The sequence below is a fragment of the Schistocerca nitens genome, chromosome 4, assembly GCF_023898315.1.
Source record: "Schistocerca nitens isolate TAMUIC-IGC-003100 chromosome 4, iqSchNite1.1, whole genome shotgun sequence".
Lineage (NCBI taxonomy): Eukaryota > Metazoa > Arthropoda > Insecta > Orthoptera > Acrididae > Schistocerca > Schistocerca nitens.
The window spans coordinates 965628370-965637891 of NC_064617.1; the positions used below are offsets into that span (position 1 = coordinate 965628370).

At 43.4% G+C, this 9522-nt stretch overlaps 1 pseudogene; it reads right to left on the bottom strand.

Moving 5' to 3' along the window:
* Positions 1-1751: 1751 nt before the first annotated feature.
* Positions 1752-1869, bottom strand: LOC126254053 (5S ribosomal RNA; annotated as a pseudogene).
* Positions 1870-9522: the final 7653 nt, after the last annotated feature.

Here is a 9522-nt window from a genome sequence, read left to right on the forward strand (position 1 = left end):
TGCCATAACCCCGCCTTCACTTTGCTCCCTGTGTCTATCAGATAAACCGCGGGAAAACATACCGTGTGATACCGGCTTTACGAGTTTTCTTTGAACTGTGGAATACTTTTTCGGAATGTCCTGTCGTATGCATCAGTCAAATACAAACGAGAAACAAGGCTAGGGGTACAGTTAGGCAGTGCCGACCGTGACGAATAGCAGTAAGATGTCGATCGCGGAAAATTGAAAAGGCCAAGGCTTACGTGGGACGAAAGCGGATGCTCGCTCTTGACCAGCAAAAATACTCGTTTGACGTCGAAACGTCGATTCCACTGTAACTGCTAAACACAACAGTGCTTTATTGAACGTCGTCCTTTCGTAACTGACATGCTCTTATCTTCTCCCTTGTGACTGTTCCCTATGTATAATAATTTCCTGCTGACCAACTACTGTGCAGTTTTTATTTTTAGGGTTCCGTACCGCAGTCGGTGAAAACGGAACCCTTACAGGATCACATTGTTGTCCATCTGTCTCTCTGTCCTTTCTCCCAGACACGGGTTGGAGTATCAAGTTGAAATTTGTCACGTACTAAGGTCCAGTGTCATGAAAGGAGCATATAAGATGAATATCAACAAAAGCAAAACGAGGATAATGGAATGTAGTCGAATTAAGTTGGGTGATGCTGCAGGAATTAGATTAGGAAATGAGACACTTAAAGCAGTAAAGTAGTTTTGCTATTTGGGAAGCAAAATAACTGATGATGGATCGGTTGGTAGGACATGTTTTGAGGCATCAAGGGATCACAAATTTAGCATTGGAGGGCAGCGTGGAGGGTAAAAATCGTAGAGGGAGACCAAGAGATCAATACACTAAGCAGATTCAGAAGGATGTAGGTTGCAGTAGGTACTGGGAGATGAAGAAGCTTGCACAGGATAGAGTAGCATGGAGAGCTGCATCAAACCAGTCTCTGGACTGAAGACCACAACAACAACGGTCGAAGTAGAGAGGATATAAAATGTAGACTGGCAATGGCAAGAAAAACGTTTCTGAAGAAGAGAAATTTGTTAACATCGAGTATAGATTTAAGTGTCAAGAAGTGGTTTCTGACAGTATTTGTATGGAGTGTAGCCATGTATGGAATTGAAACATGGACGATAACTAGTGTGGACAAGAAGAGAATAGAAGCTTTTGAAATGTGGTGCTACAGAAGAATGCTGAAGATTAGATGGGTAGATCACAAAACTAATGAGGAGATATTGAATAGAATTGGGGAAAAGAGGAGCTTGTGGCACAATTTGACTAGAAGAAGGGATCGGTTCGTAGGACATGTTCTGAGGCATCGAGGGATCACCAATTTAGTATTGGAGGGCAGCGTGGAGGGTAAAAATCGTAGAGGGAGACCAAGAGATGAATACACTAAGCAGATTCAGAAGGATGTAGGCTCCAGTAGGTACTGGGAGATGAAGAAGCTTGCACAGGATAGAGTAGCATCGAGAGCATCAGTCTCAGGACTGAAGACCACAACAACAACAACTAAGGTCCACATTTCCTTAAGCTAAGCTAAGCCCCCTCCCGAACAGGTCATGAAGGCCCAACGGTAACGACCGGCCGCCGTGTCATCCTCAGCCCATAGGCGTCACTGGATGAGGATATGGAGTGGCATGTGGTCGACACACCGCCCTCCCGACTGTATGTCAGTTTCCGAGACCGGAACCGCTACTTCTCGGTCAAGTAACTTCTGTTTGCCTCACAAGGGCCGAGTGCAGCCCGCTTGCCAACAGCGCTCGGCAGACCGGTTGGTCACCCATCCGAGCGCTAGCCTAGCCCGACAGTGCTTAACTTTGGTGATCTGATGGGAACCGGTGCTACCACTGCGGCACGGCCGTTGGCCCACATTCCCTTGGCGGTGTAAAAACTTAAACGCCTACGTCAATGCAATGAAAAGATTCGGCCGTTGATGTCATATATATTGTTGTATCGCCACAATCGATGTCGATAGCGCAAAAATATCGATATTTTCGATTCCCGGGATGGATCAACTGTCTATACATATAATTAAGCTTTAGTCGCACTTATCTGGATTTCTTTAAAATTTATATTGTGCTACTCTAGCACCAAGTAAATGGCAAATAACGAAATTAGTAAGCCACAGTTTCTTTATTTTCCATGTTGGGACGAGCTGAAATGAGAATACTATCGGTGCTCGCGCTGACAAGAATAGATGAAATACGGCACGAAATTAACTACAAAGGCGTCAAAACACCTCGCACGAAGTCAGCCACTCCAACCGTACAGAAGTTTGGATGTGTGGTAATGGTCTGATAGCTGGATCATCGAAAGTTGGGGAAGAAACGGGGGAATTGTGGCGTAGAAGGTATAAAACGTTTTTTAAAAAGGATCATTTTGGAGGAAAGTAACACGAATGTAACGCTGCATTTGTCTCCGAACATTTAAAACCAGATTTCCTCGAAAAATGCCAATGTGCACCAGTCGGTGATCGCACATCAGAAGCAATTTGAGCTTTCCTCAGGCTGGTTAACCCAGCGGCGAGGTGAATGAAATCGAGAGATATTCTTTGGTGCTAGGTACAAAGGGTGTTCATAAAGTTTTGCACAGTCGTCTCTAGTTTTTGTATTTTTTTTTTTCAGGAGGAGAATGAAATGTTTTGTGAACACACTTGGAACATTTAGCTATACATTGAGCCTACTCAATGTAGCCTCCATCAGCTGTGACGCACGTGGCCCAACGTTCTTTCCGTGATGTAAATGCACTTGGGTAAAATTCTGGGGATTGACTTTCACACCATCGCTTGACACAGGAAATACGGTCTTTCTCGCTATGAAATGTCTTACCGCGCAGGTGGGCCTTCAGACGACCAAAGAGGTAAAAATCAGACGGAGCCAAGTCTGAACTGTACTGAGGATGAGGAACAATTTTCCAATACATTTTCATGATTTCTTCCTACGTCATAAGAGCTGTATTGGATTTGGCATTGCCATGGTGTAGTCTAATGAGCTGACCCTAAAGCTATGGTCTGTGGGTCATGATGGCACGTCGCAGCTTGTCCAATGACAAACAGTAACGCTCCCCGTTGATTGTGGAGAAACGTTCCAAAAAGTCAATGAAAATGACACCACACTGATCCCAGAAGAAGGAGGTCATCACCTTTCGGCCTGCTGTTCCTGAAAGTCTTGCTTTCTTCTTCAGAGGGGAACCCGGATGACGCCACTCCATGGATTGGGTTTTGCTCTCAGGTTCAGACAGAAATAACAATGTTTCATCCTGGATAATGACGCCGTCAAAACACTGTCTCCACTCTTCAGTGAAGGTCTTCATGAGACCCTCGCAAACATTCTTCCCCATTGTCTCCATTTCTCTTGTCAGTAATCTAAGCACCCAATGTGCACAGATTTTTCTCTACCCTAGTAACTGTACCAGTAATATCACACTACCCAATGACAAAAAAGTCATTTCAGCAAGCTGTCGTGTCGTCACACATCTGTGATTTTGGATGAGTTGATCAATGGTCTCCTTATTCACATCACTCATTGCCATCGATGGTCTACCGCATCGTGGATTGTCCAGTAGAGAGAAATCACCTTCTTTAAACCTCTGCAACCACCGCTGGATACTGCTGCGATCCACTGTGTCCTCCCCATAGACAGGGAGCAACTTCTTGTGAACCGATGTGGCAGAGTCATCGCCGGTCTTTAAGAGGAACTCCATCACCTACCGTTGTTATAACCTGACATCTACTTCACGGTCCATTATCGCTCACCTGTAAACAAAAGAAAGTACTTTTATATACCAACTTACAGCTAGATGTTTCAAGTATGTTCACATTTCATTCTCCTCCTGCAAAAAATTAAAAAAATTAGACTACTGTGCAAAACTTTTTGAACGCCCTTTTTACTAGGCTCATTGAAGTGTATCGCTGTTAAGTCATACACTTGAATGAACCACCCAAGTTACCCACTTTCACGCAGAAGAGAGGCCCTGCAAAATCGTTCCTTTCGTAGGACTTGCCGAAGCTGGCCGCGTCGCGTACGTCGCTAAAAGAAATCGGTGTGAAGGTCGCTTGACAAATACGCGAAGTCCGTGTCCCCCTTACAAAACTTGAGTCTGCAGTGTCCTCGGCAGCTTGGTAAGGAGGCGTCAGAAAGGAGTCCAAACCTACACGACACACCCTGTGGCATAAACTACCACACACAGGTTAGGGGTAAGCGTGTGTGTCTGTAATCGTAGTAGCTTTCTTCGACTGAATATTCGCGAATGGTTACTTTGTGCTTCAGGGCGAAAGAAACAACTGTTTTTATTTCTACAAGACCACAGGGCAGTGCCCCGTTCCGATGTATTGTGTCTGTTATTGTTGCATTCTGCGACAGAACTGCTTTGTGAGCTACTAATATTCAGTTAATATATTCCAAAATTTTCTCACATCAGTTTCATGGTACGTATAGTATTTTAAAATTCACTCTATGTCTCAACTATTCTAACTAACTCCAGTCATCATCTGACGTTGGTTTTTTTCCCCCCGATACTTGGCATTACTTTCGTCTTTGACTAAGCAGTGAATAAGAGGAAAAATATCGATCTGCGTTCAGGCTTTGGTTCAAATGGCTCTGAGCACTATGGGACTTAACTTCTGAGGTCATCAGTCCCCTAGAACTTAGAACTACTTAAACCTAACCAACCTAAGGACATCACGCACACCCATGTCCGAGGCAGGATTCGAACCTGCGACCGTAGCGGTCGCGCGGTTCCAGACTGTAGCGCCTGGACCCGCTCGGCCACCCCGGCCGGCTGTTCAGGCTTTACGTTAAATTGTAGATACTGATTCAGATGATTTCCTTGTTGACATACGAACTCAGGAAGGTAACATGAAACATCCTACTGTAGTAGTTAGGCTGTTAAAATATCTTTGTCAAACCGCGTAACGCTTTTAGTGGACTCTTACCTTCCTCTCTGCGTAACTAAATCTGTAGATTAACTGTCGGTCAGAATAGATCTGGACCTTACTGGCACGTCAAAAATTTATCTTGTACGGAAACTAACAACCCGCATCTTTTCTTTTCTGGCGTAAAATGGCCCTCTCTTCTGACCTATCCGTGCACATCCCCATGTCAGATTCAAAGACTAAATATGCCATTAGCTCTTTCCTGTTCCAAACCCAACAGAGAGTGTTATTCGCAAATGGCTAGATTCCGGCTAGAATCGTGGTCCATCACACAGTTTTTATTTTTCAACGAGTTACGTCTCTGAGAAAACGCCACTGTAGGTAATGTTAGCCCCGTGTGTCGGACTGCCACATGTAGACATTTCGGCGCAGAAACTATATATAATATTTTAGGCGGGTTATTAGGCAAGAAAACATTTTTGGCAAGTGGCAAACAGTGTAACATTTCAGGTAAAATATTACAGAAATGTACACTATAGAGAGATTGCGAATTATTTTAAACTTTCTTAACACTGTGTATTTACAACAGCAGGATAAATAGTATACCTTTAGAATTATTTTAATTTGAAGAGTTTTCCATCGACCTTGCATCCTTACGATGTGAACCACTTGAGTAATAGCGTCACGGTTAGGCAGTAGTCATGTGTCACAAAACCCTCCGACAGATTCGCTACGATGACCTCGGTGGCTATGGGAACGCAGCTTCCAAATTTTTCGAGCAGTTATTAAAAGTAAATACATACAGACTTTGGCCGTTGGTTTTTCTTCACTTTAAAAGTAAGTAAAATGCAGGAAAACCGAATGCTAAGGTAAATCGGCTTTCTGAAAGCCGAAAAAAGAGGTTAATCAAAGAGAAATCAAGCTTTTTGCAACTACGACCTCTGTTAGCAACTGAAAAAACTGTAATAAACTCCAAAAGTAACGTGTAAATCACGTTCGTAACTCTATATGAATCAAAATGTAGAAGCGTATGTGTGTTAAATATTTTCAGAATATTCAGTGATGATGCTTTGCCAGTAAAATCGAAACGCGTCTGGTACAAAATTTTTAAACTTTATTGCACTTAGGAGAAAAAATGATGATAAATATTTTGATACGATTTGTAAGAGGTATCTATGTCTGTTGTTGGTGACAATTAAACTGTGTTAAATGTCACCCAGAACGATCAAAACAGAAGAGTGACACGGCCCCTTTCCACATTTTCATCGAAAACATCGACATTGGGTACAGAAACTCAGAGAAGCTCGTTCACAAATTCGGGATCTGCTCTGTATTCGAGTTCTGTCAAATTGCATCCTGAAACGCAACACGGTTAACTCTGTATTAGCAGAACATCTGTGGGCCCACTATCAAATTCGATTATCTGATACTGTAGTTTTACCAAGGTCAATCATTACTAAGATATAGAATGTACAGAGAGGACACAGAAATTCAAAAACACACAATAAAAACTTCAAAAGAAAATAAGGTCTGACATCAGACAAGCTGTGGGGGCTTAGTACTTTAAAAATAAAAAAAATGAAAATAAAAAAAGAACCCACAAGTTAGGCCAAAACTGAGCCAGTTAAATGGATCGATGCCGGTATAACTCAGGCAGACGTTGCAGACATTCAGACAATAGATATTTGATTGGAAAGTTGGTCAGAGGGAAATATAAATCGAACTGAAACTCCGTGGTCTGATGGAAGATATAGATTTCATCCTGAAAGGATGAAACAAACTTGGACACATTGAGAGGGCAACCATCAAAAGCGACATTGATTGATTGTACCTCGCGTCGTCCTGTTGGCCCAAACGTGAATAATAATAATAATAATAATAATAATAATAATAATCAACACAACTAATCGAAATATCCATACCCAATACAACAAATATACAGAAAAAACCAGGATAAAAAATTGAAAAATACATCCAACTGGCTGAGGAAGTCAGAGAGATGTGGCATCAGGATAAAGTTGACATCATACCAATTATACTATCAACTACAGGAGTCATACCACACAGTATCCACCAGTACATCAAAGCAATACAGCTACATCCAAACGTATATATACAACTATAGAAATCTGTAATTATTGATACATGTTCAATTACCCGAAAGTTCCCAAATGCAATGTTACATATACCGTACAGTTAAAAGGAAGTCACGCTTGATCAAGGTGCGCGTCACTTTCCATTTTTAACCAGACATAACGTCTGATTGGTTGGTTTGTTTGTTTGGGGAAGGAGACCAGACTGCGTGGTCATCGGTCTCATCGGATTAGGGAAGGATGGGGAAGGAAGTCAGCCGTGCCCTTTCAGAGGAACCATCCCGGCATTTGCCTGGAGTGCATAACGTCTGAGAAAGGAAAGAAATAATAATAATAATACCGTAGACTTCGAATTTTTCGATCTCTCTGCTCCTTTGCTAGTCCATCAACAGCGAAAATTATCTGAGAGTATTGTGAGTATTCAGGGGGATTCTGTACGTCAATCTCAGGGTTCGGAAGTTGGAAACCTTAGTTTGAGCGCTGCGCGAGACTAAGACGCAACTTGAGTATATTGTCGCTTATACCTTTCGCCTCGTTCGTTTCCGGACTAGAGTCCTTTACATCATTTTATACATATACCTTCTCCACCATCCCTGAAAGTTCGTAAAATCACCACAGAAGCCGGCCGGTGTGGCCGTGCGGTTCTAGGCGCTTCAGTCTGGAACAGCGTGACCGATACGGTCGCAGGTTCGAATCCTGCCTCGGGCATGGATGTGTGTGATGTCCTGAGGTTAGTTAGGTTTAAGTAGTTCTAAGTTCTAGGGGACTGATGACCACAGATGTTAAGTCCCATAGTGCTCAGAGCCATTTATTTCACCACAGAATCACGCTGTGTAAGACTATTTCTTGGAACATATGTCTGAGTGAAAACGGTCATTCGTCGAAGCACTGTACGCAAGAATGTAAGTTTGCAGCAAGCACTAACAGAGGAGAGTGTGATGTTGGGATTTTGCGAGTAACCGGTTCCTGCTGAGGAACTCTGGGAACCACTGAATGATCATTCAACCCTTATGATGTGCCGCCGGTACCACAGGGAAGTAAATGCGTTTTGACTGAAGGTAACCTCTTATTTCGTCGTTTAGCTGTCTGTAGCACTGCGGCCCCTGGAAAAAGGAGAAACTGGCGAGACTGAACAAGACTGCGGAGGTATTTTTCCGCGGCCAGGACGGACCGGAGAAGTCTGACAGCAGGCGCCATTTAACAGCTCGTTAGACGGGCCCCCCGCAGCAGCAGCGCGCAGGAGGTCCGTCATGAATATGGACAGGCCGAGGGCGGCGCGTGACGCTGGCTACCTGCTGCCTGCCGGCATTCTTAACTGCTCGTCATCAACTCCCCGCTGTCTGGTTTTCGGGCCCGTGTCGCATGTCAGCATGACACGCCAGTGGCGACCTCATTCAAATCGGATTAGGAAAAAGTAACACCACGCACTCCGCCTTGCAAACATTAACCCCAGTTCGTAAGGACAAGGGGGAGGAAGGAAGGAAGATTGGGTTTAACGTCCCGTGGACATCAGGTCATTAGAGGTGGTGCACTAAATCAGATTTTGTCAAGTATGGGGAAAGAAAAGGCTATTTAGAATTTGTATAGAAACCAAATGGCAGTTATAAGAGCCGAGGGGCATGAAAGGGAAGCAGTGGTTGGGAAGGGAGTGAGACAGGGTTGTAGCCTCTCCCCGCTGTTATTCAATCTGTATATTGAGCAAGCAGTGAAGGAAACAAAAGAAAAATTCGGAGTAGGTATTAAAATCCGTGAAGAAGAAATAAAAAATTTGAGGTTCGCCGATGACGTTGTAATTCTGTCAGAGACAGCAAAGGACTTGGAAGAGCAGTTGAACGGAATGGACGGTGTCTTGAAAGGAGTGTATAAGATGAACATCAACAAAAGCAAAACGAGGATAATGGAATGTAATCGAATTAAGTCGGGTGATGCTGAGGGAATTAGATCAGGAAATGAGACACTTAAAGTAGTAAACGAGTTTCGCTATTTGGGAAGGAAAATAACTGATGATGGTCGAACTGGAGAGGATATAAAATGTAGACTGGCAATGGCAAGGAAATTATTTCTGAAGAAGAGAAATTTGTTAACATCGAGTATAGATGTGTCAGGAAGTCGTTTCTGAAAGTATTTGTATGGATTGTAGTCATGTATGGAAGTGAAACATAGACGATAAATAGTTTAGACAAGAAGAGAATAGAAGCTTTCGAATTGTGGTGCTACAGACGAATGCTGAAGATAAGGTGGGTAGATCACGTAACTAATGAGGAAGTATTGAATAGGATTGCGGAGAAGAGAAGTTTGTGGCACAACTTGACTAGAAGAAGGGATCGGTTGGTAGGACATATTCTGAGGCATCAAGGGATCACCAATTTAGTATTCGAGGGCAGCGTGGAGGGTAAAACTCGTAGAGGGAGACCAAGAGATGAATACACCAAGCAGATTAAGAAGGATGTAGGTTGCAGTAGCTACTGGGAGATGAAGAAGGTTGCACAGGATAGAGTAGCATGGAGAGCTGCATCAAACCAGTCTCAGGACTGAAGACCACAACAGCAACAA